At 39.3% G+C, this 18,306-nt stretch overlaps 1 long non-coding RNA gene across 2 annotated transcripts in view; it reads right to left on the reverse strand.

Annotated features, from left to right (window-relative positions):
• Positions 1–7,670: 7,670 nt before the first annotated feature.
• The window catches only part of LOC141968984 (uncharacterized), a 51,913-nt gene continuing 41,277 nt past the window's right edge, over positions 7,671–18,306 (reverse strand). For both annotated transcript variants that reach the window (XR_012634963.1, XR_012634964.1), the window contains one exon: positions 7,671–10,231. This is a non-coding gene — a long non-coding RNA (uncharacterized LOC141968984). The remainder of the gene's footprint in view (positions 10,232–18,306) is intronic.

An 18,306-nucleotide genomic window follows, 5' to 3' on the forward strand; every position in this document is an offset into this window, starting at 1 on the left:
AATTATAAAGCATTAAACCTGTATATCAGTCGGGCCAGTTTCAGCACTATAACAATCCCTTGGCCATCTTTCTTACACGAGGAGAGGAAAAAGCTGATCTGCCACTGGCTTTAAAGCTAATGGAATGAAACAATATCTAGGGGCAGGAGAAAAAGAACAAATTTTCACATTGTTCAGGTATACAGTCCGTCAAAAGGTCTGTGCAGAATTGGTCTGTGCCCCCAGATGAGTCCTCTCTAAAGTCACAAGTAATAATTAGCCACACAATGGGGAGGGGAATATATTAAGAAATGTGGTCTTTAATGCATGAATAAATATGCCACCTTGGATATTTCAGATTTATACTGTAATTCCATTATGTGAAAGAATTAAAAAAAATGCATCAAAAGACCTTAAAAAAGTCAGGTCTGCAGGGGACCCAAAGTCTGAATGCAGACTCCCCAAGAAAGTGCTCACAATAGGAAATAAATGCTGAATACATCCAAAATACCGAGTTTTGGGGATGAACTCGGGTGAGATTCCAGGTTGGTGACTCAGCCTACTCCTCGTGGAGGAGAAGGTTTGTTTAGAAGGCACAAGACAGACACAAGCCAGAATAATTCTCTTGGCTCAGCAGGTTCAGCACCTTGGCACAGGGTCCTTGCGCTGTCTCGGAGCATCCCAGCTCCCAAAACCAAAGGTACGGAAGAGTTACTGCTTGAAGATTACTCTGTGTATAAATGCCTAGCAAATGTCTCCTTTCTCCCTCTGGCACAACCTTGTAACAATGATCTCTGCTTTAAATTTTTGTCATTTTAGTATCTTTTTTCACATTTCCTCCTCTGACACACAGTCATTTTTAGTGTAGTCATAGTAATACCTACAGAACAAGACGGCCTTGGTGGTATCCACAAAACCAGCATACAGACATTTAAAAGAATTTAACATGTACGGTGATAAACGGATCTATTTGGTGATTTATGATAACCACATGCCATGTGATGATCTCCTACCCAATTCTGTTATGTTCTTTCAGAACACAATAAACATACTTGTCCCTGTATTTTCTTACTAGGGTATCCATCACAAGTAACACTTTCACCAGGTATTTTTCAGGTTACCTGACCTGAACGATGGTATTTCTATATGCTGCCATGATCATAACATCTGAGAACCTCAGAAAAAATTAATCTCTGAAGTATAGTCTCTACCTTACAAATACAGATCTCAGTTACAGAGAGTTTAAGGGTGGATTTAATTTCACTGAACACTACCATGTAAGAGCTAGGCATCTACCCCAAGCCAACCATTAAAGCTGCCTCAAAAGCTAATGAAGGGAATGCACTTCCAAAAGTCACTGAATTACATTCCAGATGTCTAATAGAGATAGGATGAACTATGTACTGGAAGTCAATTGGTCTCTTCCTCTTACGATTACTCAGGAGGCCTAAATGCAAGTTTAGGCTTCATGCCTTATTTCTGCATACTTAGTCTACAATCCTCCACCTATTTCAGGACATCTGAGCAGACTTTTTTACATGTCTGAAGCACATGATCATTCTTTCTTCCTCCAAGAAAGCCATATGAAGGGTACCTCACAGGGAGGGGGCCTCTGCTGATCACAGTCCAGCCTGTGAAATTTTCCATTAAAGCACTTACAATGAAAAGTTATAGATAAGAAAGAAAATTATAAGGTGCAGCATAACTTGCAATTTTAAAGAATTCCACTCTTTCCATTGGATAAAGGGATGACTTGGCCAGCTAGCACATGTGCAGATGTCAGGCTGACTACTACCCAGAAATTTTGTGGCATGTCAGCAGCAGGCAGGATGCTGGGATGCTTAATGTTGACATTATCTACGTGTGACAGCTCCAACAACGAGATGTTAGCTGCGGAGGGAGACACCACATACATCTGTTCATCAATCCTGCTGAACAACAGGATGCCTCAGAAATCATGATGGAACTCATGAATAACCTGAAAGCACAACATAAACCTGTTCTGTGTTTCCAAACTCTAATCAGACCCACCAGATTTGGCACCAAGTCTAGCACAGAAGAAGGCAAAGCACAGAAAAGCTCACGCATATGTATTTAATCACATTGGAGCTTTTTCTGACCCCTTTCACTCCAGCAGTGTAGCATCATCCTCACCTGGAGTTTGTCAGTGAGTAAAGCGTACTATTAAAAAGTTTACTAGTTATTTTCTTCCTATTAAATCAGATTCCCCCCACCCCTCTTTTCTTCCTCAATCATTTTTGTTCGTGATACTTTTTTCAGTGTTACAACACTCCAAATTTGCATAATAAATTTTATCTCACTCCTACTCTTTTTCTAGAAACTTTCCTGCCCTTATTAATACCATGTAGCAATGAAACAATGACATGCCTCAACCTTTGGAAAGTGAACTTAAAGCATTCTGTACAACTCAAAATTTAGTTTGCTTGAGCACCTAAAAGCTTGAACTTAGGGGCAGTCTGTGTGAGAGGCAGATACATTTGTTAAATACGTTTTTCCAGTAACTATAGGCTTAGTTACTATCATACCATGTAGACAGAAAAAGGGCAGGCTGGAAGATATTTGCAGAGCAAGGTATTTGTCTATTTATTTGTCCATCTTATACATGAATCTAAAAGTAATGTGGGGAATTTGAATCATCTGCTAGCAGCAAGTATTCTGAATAAGAAAATGTTGTTCCCCTATCGTATCTCACTACCTGCTCACCTTTCTATTGCTTTTTCCTCCTAACTAGGCTGCAGCCTGAAGGATAAATTTGGCACTACTTTCTAGACAAATTTTCATAGGCTTTAATCCATTTTGGTAACACATGTGAAAACTTCATCTTTGTTCCCAAGGAAGCCCTATCTCCTGCTCTTCAGAGGACTTTTCCCAACAGTTTTGGCTTCATCACTCCAACAACTCAGGTGCTGAAGGGGAAGCGAGGAAGAGGGACCAGAGATATGCTCATACTTCACTAGCACTGTGGAGTTTAGTGATAACCTGAAATGGGAAAGGTTTAACTGCATGCATTAACTAACTGGAGAGAAGTGAAGCTGTCATGGACCGAGCGCTACCTGAAATTCATGCTGCTGTTCCTGATTGCTTTCTCTCTTATAGAAATGAAGAGCAGAGAAGAAAAGTCTCTTAAAAATAGATGAGGAGGGTTATGCAATCTCTGATGAGAAATCAAAAGGAAGATTGTGTTCATACTTTCAGTGGTATGGAGTCATGTAAAGCGTGACTCAAGTCATTTAATCTTGCTTTTGTAACAGTCAACAATACTTTGACTGGTAATTAGATAAGGCTGTGTTAAATATATGCACTGGAAAATTAAGTCTTTAATTTAAAGCCTTCCATAAAAGGACATTGTTAATGTTCCCTCCTCTCTGTATATTGAATTTTTAGCAGATAAAGCAAACAACATGTAGCTGAGTGAAATTAGTGTGCTGCTCATGAAGAAAATTTAACCTGGAACAGCTTTTCAGGGAGTCTAAGCAATGTCTTGACATCAACTGATTTAAATACACAACTCACAGACTCTTAGATTGACTTTTTAATATTTCTATCTACACTGCACAAGTTACAAACATCTCCAGCATTTTCTTAAACCCAAATGACAAAACGCATGCTCCACAAAGAAACAACTGCAATGCCAGTGTTCCTCTTTTATTACACATACTCTGAAACACCAAGTTAAGGGGAAAACAAAATCAGGATTCGGAACACTCTTAAGAAGTTCAGGTCTGTGCTTTCTCCTGAGCTGTGGTGAAAGCTGAATCCTAGAGACATGGATAATAAGAATATAATAAGAAACTTACACAGCAGCCACAACTTTCAAAGCATTTTCAAGCTTTTTCCACAAACTGTGTTTCCTACATGGCAAAGTGCATGAGGGAAGTAAATATTCTTTTGTGTCCAATCTGAAGAGCACATTTCCCCCACAGATAACGTCTATGAGAACTTTATCAGCTTTAGGTTTCTTTTTCCCCCCCCCCGCCCCCTCCAAACAGTCAAGATAAACTGTATTCTTTCACAGCTGGTAGCTGAGTCCCAGCAGATCTCTATCTGTAGTGTGACTATTTTTAAGCCAACAATGAATCACCAGCAGGAGCACAAGACAAAATGCTGAAGCACACATTCTAGGTAGCTGAACTACAGAACAATCTCTATTCAGTAATTTGGTTATTTCTGGAAGAAATGCACCACATGAGCAGCAGGTGTGTATGCTAATAGAATGCCTTTGTGTTTTAATTAAGAAGTATTTCCCTACAGAGTAATTACATATGTTGTTTACCCAACTTTTTTGAAGACTATTAAAAAAACCCTGCAATCTCTTTCTTTCCCAGACTACAAATAAAAGATCACAAGAAACTAAAACAAAACAAAACAAAAAGGTAGAGAACACACTTAGTAGATCTGATACATACCTGATAAACACTTACTAGGTACAGTTTCATAAAGGAGATTCTAGAACAGGTGGCGTTATCTGAACTCCCATCAAAACTGTTTTGTCTCTGATAATGCCACTGATTCTACTGAGTGTAACGTGATGAGAAATTTTACACTGCCTGCCATGGCTGTAAGAAAACTAACCTAACCCAGTAGTACCAAAAGTACCATTTGAAATAGAGACTACAGAGCTTACAGAAGAAAAGAAGATAGCTATAATGAGACATCAACTTCCTAAACTTAAGCAACAAATACAGAATTTTCCTCACAGGATTTTACAATCTCCAGACCCTCTGAGTACCACGCATTACTCCAAAGGTGGCCTAAGAACAGATGAGATCTGCTGCTGCACAACTGACCTCACTTCTGGCGTGAGTCCCCACAGCTACAACTGCTACTGGTATTATTCAGTGATTCCTCAATTATTCTGTACTATCCAGTCTTATTTTCTGCTGTGAAAAAGCATTACTATGTTGGCAACATTAAGTTAATTTTACAGAACTGAAAATAATAAAGCAGCCAAAATACACTTCCTATTTTTTTAAGTATATTCACAGATTTATCACTGGGCTTTGCCTATTCACCTCAGTTGAAGTAAGAGAATTGCAGGAAAAACAAATCAACTTTCAGGCAGTAAAACCCCTTAGACCTGAAGGTGATTTAGCCAAATGTAGCAGTGACACCTAGAAGTACAGACACAGAAACATATAGCCAAATTCAGAAACACTGTGTGTGAATACAACTCCATTAAGATCTCTTCTCCAGACTGTGCTCAGTGCTTCCAAACTTCCTCCAAAGAACACAATACACTCTCTGCATGAGAGACTGCTATAAATTCCACCTTTGAAAAAGAAACTTGTTTCATGCTTAAAGAGAATAATAATGCACACCAAGCAATGTTTAACAGAAGGAATTTCAGGCTGCTTTTTTCAATCTTTCTTCATGCAAACTTTTAAATGATTCTGTTGCATCTATCTTAAATGTAACTCTACTAGAAAGACAAATTTCCCAGAAAATAAAGATAGGAAATCATCCTATAACGGAGAGATGTGTCAAGTACATGTCACATAGCTATTAAATTGAAAAATTGAACTTGCAGGAAAATCTGAGGCTGTTTTTGAGAGCTAAAAGCCTCATTTTCACGTGCTTCTCTTGTGCAGGCATGACTTTCTTATAATATTTCAATAAGGACTTTATATTTTTCAGGATTCTCTGTCCATTGTCCATGTGAGATTTGTGATTTTCTGTCAGTGTAGCACTTCTGCATCCTGGGAAAGCTATTTCAGCAACTTTCTCAGAAATGAGGAGTATGTATAAATCAAGGTTTGTAAAGAACAGCTAGCAAATACAGATTACAGTCCAGATGGTGGTCTGTCTGTAATCTTAAAAATAAAATAATAAATAGTGTATACAAAGCACACAGTTTGTCTTGAAACAGCCAGAGTTCAAGAAAACAGACCAAGAAGCAGTTTGGTTTTCTTCCCTCCCTCAAAGCAAAGATTTTATTTTAGAAGCACACTTATAAAAGCCATCTAGTTTGAATCTAACTTACCAAATGACTTTCCCAGTTCCTCAAACCCGCAAAATAGCTGATAAGAAAACCTATCTTGAGAGAAAATAGTTATTATATTGGCAAGAATTGGCACAATGGGTAATTTTGCTAGAATTAATCATAGACATGACAGAGTCTTTCCATATCTACTACGCAAATGTCAATGCATTTGAAGTCTGCATTTTCTTTATAGCTTCATAACATGTGTTACTAGTGCTGGTGGTTTACTTGCTCTGTGTATTTGAATCTTAACCCCGAATACAAAATGCAGGGGGTTTTAATACCAAACCTACTGAAATCAAAATGAACTTTGCAGGAGGCTTTCAGTCCCAGGAGTCTGGGAAGTAAAGTGCGGGGAGGAAAAATGGCCACTTTTGAAAATAACACTTTTTAGAAAGACCCTAACAATCCGAATATACTACCCAGAACATTAGCTAAACAGAAGCTACACTACTCGGAGACAATAACCACAACCAAATATCCGTGGCCCAACTGTGTAAGAGATGTAATAGGAGTTTTTGTGAAGAGTATTACTTTAAGGTTTCCATATGCTTTATCAGTAAAGTCCAAGCAAAATTACTTCAATATTATCTCATGTTACTCTTATTTTCCACTTGACAGTCACATATTTTTACAGCTAATTCTCCTGTCAATGCTCCTCAAAATTTTAGATTTCAACTCAATAATTGTGTATTTAGAATTTTATAAATTAGGTGATCCTCATATTCCATGATTGACACTGACTGCCAAAAGATGCAGAATATTGATCAACAGGAAGCCAGGCACAGTTTACCTCCTCTGACCAGAGAATTTCTCAGAAAACATACCCAGCGAGTAATGAATTTTGCCTATCCATTAATTATCGTTCTGCATGAGTTCTACAGTCTAGTTGTATAGAAGATTTAACAGGACTATAACAAGAACTCCTTTTGCCTTTATGATCTCCAAATAGGATGGTTACATGGCTAAATTACTCTTCCTTGGCACAGCCTAATTTTGCTATGAGAGTTCATAAGTGAAAAACAAAACACACACATTCAATTCCAGCTGAAATGAGTTTATTCTCAACAGAAATGTCATTTCTGTTGAAACGTGAAATATGCAAATGAGTATTATGCCCTTTTGCTTGTTTCTTTTATATTTAACCTCCCCAAACAATAACATCACTTCTCAAGGGGAGTTAGTTAGATGACATCTGAGAAAATTATACGACACTAAATTTTTTCTTCCTAAACAGAGACAAAATTGTGTAAGAAAATTAAGACTGTAAAAGCAGGATTTTTAACAACTTTTCAGAACTTACAGAAATACTTTTTTTCCCCTTGAATAAACCAGTATCAGGTTCAAACAATCAATACACTGAAGAATGCATCAGTAGAAGGCAATTTTAGTTTTTATTATGGAAGAACTCTCAACTTACTGCAGTCTTAATATACGCATATATACATGATGAGACATATGAAATAAATATCAATAAGACTTTCAAAGAAAAATTTCCTGAAAAAGAAACAGAACAGTGAAGTATGCCACTGAACATGCACTCGAAGTGCTAGCTGCTCAAAAAATACTTCTATCTGCAAGTTACTTAATAACTTACCTTGGTAAGATTAACAGTTTTGCTTCCATATTAGAAAAGAAAGTTGTAAATCTGGTAGACCTCACTGCGCAGTTGCTCTGGAAAAACACCAAATTCAATCTTTTTTTTTTCACCTCTCTTGGTATTGACTTGGAATATATTTCTGACAAGTTTAGTAGCTAATCATCCTCCTCTTATTTCTCACCAAGTCACTTAAACATTACAAATTGATATATTATTACACATACTGGTGAAAATATTCACAATTTGAATGCTGTGCTGCTCAGTAGGAAATTCACTGTACACAGATTGGGGTTTTATGATCCCCAAGGTCCAAATTTACAAAGCCCAATGACGACACTAAGAAATATATGAGCTTGCTGATGGTAGATTTTTACTTCATGAAACACAATTCCTTCCTCTTGCCATTTGGATGACATACACTACACTGTATATTTGTTTTTGCTGAAAAAAATAATTTCTTGAAGTACACAGGGTTTGTCATACCAGTCTTACGGATTTTCTTGCAATCATATTTTAAGAGTATTATCTATGCTAAAATAACAGTCAGAATTTATTGGGGGAAGAAGGTTTGAAAAACCTTTCTAGCAGAAATAGATATATTCCAGCAGAAGACCTTTAATATTACTCAGATTTTTGGAATCAGACAGATACAATTTCATTTATTGAGTGTTTTCTCTGTGTTTTGCAGCAAGATAACATCAAGAACGAAATGAAACTGATTTATAATGTAATGCACATGGAAACAAAATGCATTTAGAAATCTGATTTTATTATTTCAGTCCAGGTAAATTCAGAAACGTCAAGACACACCAGTAAGAACTGATTGCTGTGGTACATTGCAAAATTTGATGATAAAAATCTGTCACAGGGACTGTGTAACTTCTTTTAGCTGACTTTTATGTGCATGCCCAGTTTTTAAATTCTGTAAGAAAACCCAGAGGAAAAAAATCAACTGAGAATATTCTGTCCCTCATATGAGTTGAAAACAAATTATCTGAACACACCTTTGAAACATCATCTAGCAGAAGCACAATTGATGTTTACCTTTGGCAGTACTGCTTTGGGTCACTACATTTACAGTAGGTCACTGAAAACAATTAATGATGCTCTACTGGGTAACCTACCGTGGGCAGAAAAATACCCTTCCAATGTAACTCTCATGAACAGCAAAACATGAAGGTTCTTTCACAGATCTTTCAGGAACTGCATCAATGAGAAGGAGAATAGCAAATCTGAGCAAGATACAGGGAACAAAAGTCCTTTTCATACCTCTTTCTTACTAGCTCCCTGTACCTTTCAGGCTGTAAGTTACTGAACATCAGTGGCTGCTCCAACTTTCAGCTGCTTCCTCACAGATACTTGTGGTGTCTCTGTGATTAGGACAGGAAGGGTAAAATCCCTCTGTCTGCACTTGGCATGTCCTTACCAGAGGGCTGACAAAGGGTCCCGTATGGTCCGTTCCATTGTGAAGGATCAGCCTGTAGGGCACAACACTCTCACCTCCACAGCCACGTAAGAGGCGTTCAGCCAAACCACAGGTTTGCTCTGTACATGGTAGGCTGATGTGCCCAGCAAGTCACACCGTGACTTAGACAAGTTGAATGTCCTCTGGTGATATCTCTTCTACCGATTATCAGGGGATGCAGAGCACTGGTTTAAAACAAGCTCCTAACTTTTAACTGGCTACAGTTAAGTGGCATAAATTCACCTCCAGTATTACAGAAGGGGGTCACTTTGATCCAAAAGCTGCACTAGTAGCTTGTAAACACAACCCATGAGAAGATAGTGACTTCAGAAGGAAGGAGAGAAAAGCAAATCAGATCACCAGAAGCAGCAGAGGAGTAGCTGAGTGAAGATGGGAAGTTACGCCATAACTTGTTGCCATGCAAAAGAAACAACTATTCCAGCATTTGGCACTAAAAGGGAAAGCACATGCAATTGTGGAGCTTTGTGGTGTTGCTTATGTTCTCCCTCTACCTCAGTATCTCAGGATTGGAGGTGGAATACCTCATCCTCCTTTTTCATCACCCCTGCACATCTGGGGAGCAGCTGCAATGACACAGCTTGCAGGGCTCAGGTGGATGCCCTCAGTGAGCTGGAAGGACTGAGCAGAAACCGTCAGCACCCAGAGCTGGGAGTGGAGGACTGCATCTGAAAGAGCCTTATACAAGAGGTCATTGTAACCTATTGGTGAGCTACAGGAAAGGTGATTTTCCGCAATGCTGAGAAATTAAGACACTGTAAGAAGCAGACCTCTTCTAACACTATCTGAGAACAGGATTCATCTCTTTAATCACCCAGTTTAAGCCAGTCATCCAGACTCTTCTCTACCTGACGGAAAGACATAAATACCACCAGAAGTGATTCAGACCACCAATTTTAGATAATTACCTTACTATAATATCAGCCATCCTCTGGAGGTGACTATTCTTTTCTATTGATTATTGAGTGAGGCCAGAGCACTTGCCAAGACCAATTGTTAGATAATAATTAGGTTAGGTGAGACTGAACAAGCAATTACAGAAAAACTGGAGACTTGTCTAGGTTAGGAATTGGTCCCATAGCCTTTTCAGAGATGTAGGAGGCATCAACAAAGGTATCTCACACGGAGATTTCTTCTTGCTGAAATAAGTTCCATATTTTCCTTTTCCCTGCAGAAAAGCAGAAACAAGGTTGTAAGAAAGTCATGCCTACATACTTCTTCAAATATACAGAAACCGAGACTGATGGGCGAGGAAACACAAACGTGTATACACCAACACATGACTCCAGGATGTCTCTGAAAAAATTTTGCAGGGCCTTCCACACCGCTGTGCCTTTTTTCAGAATCTGCACTTACAGTCTGCAATGTATTTATTCCGAGAGGATGTAAGGGGAAAGAAATAATACTGGTCTAATGATTGCTAAACAAGCAATTCATGACATGAATTCAGTCATGGACATATGCAATAGTCACCAAGCATTCATGCATTAGCATTTCTAAAGATTCAAGTGGTATTTAAGTTATGGTAAAAGCTTTTCATTCTTGAGTGGGGTCTTCTGGGGGAGAAGTGTAAACTCTTCTATTTACAATAACAAAACCCACAAAACAACAGAAACATAAAACTGCTGTGTCCATGAAATTAACATAATGAAACAAATGCAATTTCATTTCTAAACCTCAAGTCTCTTCCACCTATGTTTACATTCATACACAGGTGTGCATACTTGCATGTTCTCTGTGTAGGTCCTACAGCAGTTACAACCTAAAGAATTCAGTCACAGAATTGCCACTAAAGGTTAGAAGGGTGATCTTAAGATGTCACCTTGTTTAGGTCCCTGCCTGAAGGCGTACCCTCTACCTTCTCTAACCAACCCACCCCTGTGGGTCACTATCCCCATTATCATTACAGTTCCCCTAATGCCAAGCTCTTCTGTTGCAATTCCAACCCAACACTTCCTATCCTATCTGCAGCGAAAATGCAGAATATTTTGTTATCATTCCTCAGCAGCGCTGCTTCACTTATTTTCTCCCCTCTATCAGCATTCCTTTTGGGGGGAGAGGGGAAGTGCCTAGCCAGCGAATTTCCATTTCTTCATCAGTAAAAAAAGCAATATCCTTAAATATAGATCTTGGGTAGATAATGCCTAAATTCATATTTAAGAGCTGGTATGCAGTACAGATAAAATGACTCTGGTATTGCTTAAACCTGTTTTGTCTATGTAACTGATAGATGTTAACTATGCACGGTCTGTAATTGAAGGCCTGTGTAACTTTTTCAGATGGTTTCATTTTCAAATCCCAATTCTAACTAATGTGTTCTTTATCTCTGCCTCATTCCAACAATCATTCACAAGGAAGCTGATGCCACCTGAGAGATGGTCAGGTTTTGATTCAGAATGAAGTAATCGCTAGTTTACAAACAATGCCCAAACAAGTGAACTATGTGTCAGACTTACCAAGCCCACTCAACAGCCCTGGTGTTTTCCTATATTCACCAGTCAAGGTTTGTATTAGAATTATGGGTATGTCTATACATATGTTCATTGGGCTGGATTAATTAACCCGCGATTTTCAACTACGAAGGGTAGCTTGCGCAGTATATTTTCCTAAAGTATAATCTAGAAATATCACACAGAGCCATTAAAAGCAATCTGTTCTGCTCTTACCTTGTGCTCACTTTGTACCAAATGTAAACACTTTTTGTTTTTTGTCAGGCAGCTGTGCCCTCAAATTCTAACCCTTGCCTGCTGCTGTAAATTCATCTTCCACATGCCTGTATCTAATATATGAGCAATGTAAAATGTTTTTAGTTTTGTTAGACTCTGTTACAAACATAGGCACCAAGGTATTACTCTCAGGAAACCAAAAATCTAAAATGGGAAGACTTGTTGGATAAGAGACAAAAGAAAGAAAATCAAGGAAAAAAGCAAACCAAAGGAACTGATCATATATTAAAGATCTATTCACCCAAATATGGCAGCACTCCAGCAACACACAGCAGTTTAAGCGGAACTTTAAATATGTGACTTGTGAAACAGAAGTCAAGGGCTTAAGTGATTTGCTGGACAGGGAACTAAATAAACCAGATGTATTATTTCATTTAAAAACAGATTTGTTCTGTAAGGCCTTCCTGTGAAATATTCTAGATCATGAGTCCGTAGAAGTCTATCCTATCTAGTCTATCTAGATTTCCTATCAATGAAAACAAAGTGAAAAAATACGCAGTGAAATGAGAGGGATCTTCCAAATGATTCATGAGTTATGCAGTGATTTCAGTTATTTATAAATTACTTCACTGTTTTCTCTGGAATTACTTTGTTCCAAGACCTTACTGCAGGCCACTTGACTGGTATGAACATAACGAATAGTAATTTCAGTCTAAATCACTGCTAAACTGACAGAAGTCATGCCCAAGAACAGAAAGCACCATCATTTCATCAACAAACTTCCTCCCATACTTTAATGATATCCTTCTTTAATTTTCTACCCTGCTTCCATAAAGCATATACTTCTCATTCCTCTATGCTGAGCACAGCAGACAATGGGTTGACAGTGTTCACCCTCTGAAAACTCCATTAAAAAAGCATTAAGATTGTGACATAGAACAATAAAAGCAATGGAGAGCTCAGTTCCTGGAGAAAAGTACCATATGTCCTCTCACACTTACCAGCACAACGGATTATGCAGTTGGGATGCTTAATTACGCTGAGGTGTTGAAAAATGTACATATGCAAGGGTAGACTGGGAAGCCCAGAGGTTAAAATAGGGATTATTCATATATTTGTTACTATTATGTGTCAGATGCATGAATAAAGCAGGATAATCTGTGACCTATTTAAAATGCAAAATATAAAACTTGTTTTTTGTAATATTTAAATTACATGGATTGTGAGAGAAAGCTTAACCCTATTATTTGACTGAGGAATAGGCTTTTTTGTTCTTATTTTCCCTTCCCTCTCCACTTCCCTGCCTACTCTTTATTCATTTCCCCAAGAAGAGTATATATACAACAAAGTATGCAACTGCTGGCACAAGCTTTGGTGATGTTGAGAGGAACTCCAGTGGACACTGACACTTCAGATGCTGACTGACCTGTTTGAAAAACTGCATCACTCTTGAAATGCAAACACCACAGCCGGTAGTGACCCACATCTTTCATCAAAATTCTGCCTTCCTGTGGCCTGCTTGCTGAGACGAGCAGCTTGTGACTGTTTACAGCAAGCCTTTGAAAGCAACTAATCAGAAATTTAACGGTCTAGGAACCGTTAGAACGTTAGGGCTCTAACGGTCACAGTCTGAACTTCTTTTAGCATAATAATTAGCGAAGTTGGAAAAATATATATTGTAAATAAATCCTGCAATGAAGATAGTCCTCCCTTTGGTCTTTGAGATGGTTTTAATCTACTTTTTAATCTTAAGAAATAGCTAAAAACGTCAGAAAAGGATTGCCAGGACTACTTATTTGCTTCTGTTCCTGCTGTGTGCAAGGATTGTTCAATTCCAAATGAAGCCAATGGACCAAAGCCGATTTACTGAAGTAGTAATAGATGGGGCTCAAAAGCATCTCAAACTCATTGCCACCGACCTCAGTGGGCTTGCAGCAGGCCATTAGAAAACTTCAGATCTGTAAACAGTGAAAAAACAGTCCTTAAGTCTCAAGGCATTTTCTAACTGCCAATATTTTGTCCTAATAAATGCTTTTAAAATATGCCCAACTAAGTAAAAAAAAATAAACGTGGAACATTTTAAAAATATACCGTATGTGGATTGATTTGTACTTGTCACATTAAGTGATGTAAATTACAGACCCTTGCTTTTGTAAGAGAAAAATTACACCTCTCAAAGTACCTTTGGTCTAGAGATCTCAAAGTGCTCTAAGGAAGTCGATGAGTGGGCATTTCAGCTTTGCAAAGGTAAACACGGTGCAGAAGTTGAGGAGGCAGCAGAGGCTGTGCCACTGTCACAGCTTGGCACAGGACTGCCATGTGCATCACAGCTCGCCCTGCCATCCCAGCAGACTGGCTCTGCCTTGAGAGCTGAGCACCCAGCAGGTCCCACCCCTGCCCCAGCCCCAGGCCTCACTGGGGGCTCCCACAAGCCCCTGGCACTTCCCCATCCCATGCACAGCACCAAGCTGAGGACTGCTGTGGCTTCTCTAAGGCTTCACAGCAGGCCAGGTCATTCAGAGAGCACCAAAAGGGACAAGAAAAATCAGCGAGTTTGGAAACCTGAGCCAGAAGAAAAGACCAAAGAATCTGGGATGTTTTATTAAAATCACAGAATCATCTCGGTTGGAAAATCCCTTGAAGCTCCTCCAGTCCAACCATGAACCTCACCTTGACCGTTCCCAACTCCCCCAGATCCCTCAGTGCTGGGTCAGCCCGACTCTTCAACCCCTCCAGGGATCCCGGGGACTCCCCCCCTGCCCTGGGCAGCCCATTGCAACGCCAACAACCCCCTCTGGAAATAAATGCTTCCTAATAAAATGAATTATGTGAACCCTCCATGCTGTCAAGGGAAAGGGACAAAACTATTATTCACAGGATAGGACAAGAAGGGTTAAACTGCAGCTAGGGAAATTTAGTTTAGACATCACTGAAATCTTTCTAGCTGTCAAGATAGTTCAGCACTGAAATCAATTGCCAAGGGAGAGTGGAATCTCAATCACAAGAGGGTTTTAAGAACAGGCTAGCTAATTAACTGTCAGGCATGGTTTAGGTATAATTGCTCCTGCTGGAGCAGAGGGCTGAGCTACCTGACCTCCTGAGGCTCCAACCAGCTTTACCTGCATTGATCATAGGATCTCCAGAGTATCAGAATAATCTATGTCCCTCATAAATTATATATAGACAGAATATAAAAAAACCCCACCAACAAACAAGCTTAAAATTACAGATCCTTAAGACATCTAATGCTATGTTGCTGCTATCTTAATAATTACAGAATTAAATCTGTAATATTACCTCAGTAATAATAACAATAACATAATAATAATTATTATATTATAACAACAATAATAATAATAACAATAACATACTATCGTTTTAATTTTATACAGCTATGGATAGCTGAGTCTTACACGGTAATGTATGGCACAGACTTATTTCTATATTCCATACAATTACAGTATTCAAAACTTTCATTCACAATATATCATGACTGTATTTTACTAGAAAGTCTAGCAGGACCTTTGTGTTGCACATGCACATTGTCCATGTATGCATATATCACTGCATGAAAGCACAGAGGGAAAAAAGATGGTGGAAGACAGTTCTCTGTAACACTCCATTCTGCTAATCATACATTAAAAAGTCTAGCAATAACATGGTATCTCAGAGAGATAAGTCCTGACCCAAGCGCTTCTGAAGAGCTTCAGCTTTGTTTCCAAGTGGCAGAATGAAAGAAATATCCTTTCAGGATGCTTCTTCCACTCGTGCGTTATTCAGCATAAATGAAAAATTCAAATTCATGCAATTGAGACTAATTTGACATGATCCCTTTCTCTACTCCATCTGTAATTAGCATCGCTGTCATGCTGCTACATTCCACTGTTCTTTTTTTTCTGTTCAAATTTTTATTTCTTTCATTCCTCATAGCTAAAGAAGCAAAAAGAAATTAGCTCCTGTACTTTAGTAAACCCCATTCTCTTTGTTATTTGGGACTGCAAATGAAAAACAAGTTAATAAAACTAGTTTTAAAAAACTGATTAAATTGAAAGATGTAAAAAAAGTGTCCATCCTTCTGTGAGAACCTGGAAAATATTTCTAAGAATTCTGCACAGAATTCTGAGGTTTATTCTATGAGTGGAGGGGGCTATATGAGTTTGACAAAACACTGAAAGTGTTGGGAAAACTGCCTCAACTCACTTTATAATTATAAAACATTCAATGTAAGCAATAAAGTTGCATGAAAATCTGTTATACAGCTGGAAATAATGGAACGAACTGCAACCTTATGCCATGATACAGGCCATAGTGCAGCACTTGCAGTATTCTCACTGAAAACGGTAAAGTCCTTCAGTCCTGTCTAGAAAACTACTTCCACTAATGAAAGAAAACTCACTTTATTGAGAGATTATGGAGCCAACCCCTCAGGAGGATTGAGACACTTTGCTAAACCCCTGGATTAGGAGTGCTACAGATCCATCTACAGCCATTCTCCGCAATCACCCCGTATGCATTACCAGCGTGTGGTAAGTCCCCATTTATCTCCATGACCACATACCATGGCCATCAGGGAAAGACAGGCAAACGGTAGTACAGAGCTAATTAAGCAGATTTATAGGAAGGTCAATTTTGCATACAATAAAAAGTTTCTTTGAGTGTACTCATATAATTACGTTATTCTTTGTATCTGTGTTAAAAGAGTTCACCACCAGCAGCACTCCAGTCAGTAGGCAATGCTGTTGTACTCAAATACGGAAACATTTAGGAGTGACGTTACACACAAGCGCAGATAAGCAGTAGCTAGATCTCAGGAAGCCTGAGTGTGATCGTGGAGAGACACGTTACAGCACTTAAACAAACACTACACTAGCAGGGACAAATATGCTGATTTTCCCCCTTTATGATAGCCAGTTTTGTTGACTGTCCCCACTGGAAAAGCTTTGCTTGCGAGGGTGAAGCTTCACCTCATGTCAAGTCATGGGAGCAATCTCAGTACACGACTACACCCAGTGCCACCCAGGAAAGCAGAGTGGAAGGAAGTCACGTCCCAGATCTATCCAGTCTCCCTGTACAGTGGGGAGAGCCAGACCTCTCCAAGAGGTTATGCAGAGATCCAGAGCAAGTTTTCGTTAGGTTCCTAATTGCTTTTTTGAAATGATCTTCTGGAAGCACCTCCTCCTGTACATTATACAGGCTCTACAGACAATGCAGACCCACAATTTAACATAAACAAAGTTATGTAGCAGGAATGCCTTTCTACCCAGAGAATCCTTAAGTGCACAAAGAAGTTACCTAGATTTCACATGTCTCAAGTTATATCACAGAATCATCTAGGTTGAAAAAGACCTTGTAGATCATCCAGTCCAACTGTTAACCTAACATTGGCAGTTCCCAACTCCACCAGATCCCTCAGCGCTGGCTCAGCCCGACTCTTCAACCCCTCCAGGGATGCCGGGGACTCCCCCCTGCCCTGGGCAGCCCATTCCAACGCCCAACAGCCCCTTCTGCACAGAAATCCTTCCTCAGAGCCAGCCTGACCCTGCCCTGGGCAGCTTGAGGCCATTCCCTCGGGGCCTGGCGCTGGGGCCTTGGCTCCAGAGACTCATCCCCCCTCTCTGCCCCCTCCTGGCAGGGAGTTGCAGAGGGCCAGGAGGTCTCCCCTCAGCCTCCTCTTCTCCAGACTGAACCCCCCCAGTTCCCCCAGCCGCTCCCCAGCAGACCTGTGCTCCAGACCCTGCCCCAGCTCCGTTGCCCTTCTCTGGCCACGCTCGAGTCATTCAATGGCCTTTTTGGGGTGAGGGGCCCAAAACTGAACCCACTCCTCGAGGGGCGGCCTCACCAGTGCCGAGCCCAGGGCTCAGATCCCTTCCCTGTCCCTGCTGGCCACGTTATTTATATATGCTTCTTGTAATATCATTACTTCTCTGCAGTTACTCTTTCATTTCTCACATTATATGCCATATTGCATATTAACAGTTCATATTTGTGTAGTTTCCATTTAGTCCTTTAATATTACAGTCATAGTGCTGGTTCCAAAATGTTTGGGGTTTTTTCACTAGTTTTCAATTGGAAAATACTGGTTAGTAATTTTTTGCATTTTAAAATAAAATGAAGCACAGAGTAACACATCAACACATACACACTGTAAAATATTTGAACTAGGTATTGAAACTTGCAGAAAAAAATACTTGTAATATTAAGTTATAATCAAGCCTGGGAATTCAATAAAGTAACAAGGGAAAACTGGAATCAAATTTAGTTAAATCCCAAATCACTGTAATTTTTACTACATACACTGCTAATCAGCAGCCGGCTCTTTCTTGTGTTCCCTTTTCTATTTGAGACTCTGGATACCAAATCAGAATATTTGACAATCTCTGGGTGTTGTTTTCCTTTTTATTGTATCACTCTGTTCTTTATTTTCAATTTGTTAAAACTACCCAAATTTTTTCTTGCATTACAACAGCAATTCTTCTGAAGGCTACCCATTCCTCAGTGAATATCAAACATGAAACAGGCTGGAGTGCAGCATTTGTCAGTGAAATCCCCATAGCGTTTTATTTATCTGAGAAAGCTT

The sequence above is a fragment of the Athene noctua genome, chromosome 21 (assembly GCF_965140245.1).
Source record: "Athene noctua chromosome 21, bAthNoc1.hap1.1, whole genome shotgun sequence".
Taxonomy (NCBI): domain Eukaryota; kingdom Metazoa; phylum Chordata; class Aves; order Strigiformes; family Strigidae; genus Athene; species Athene noctua.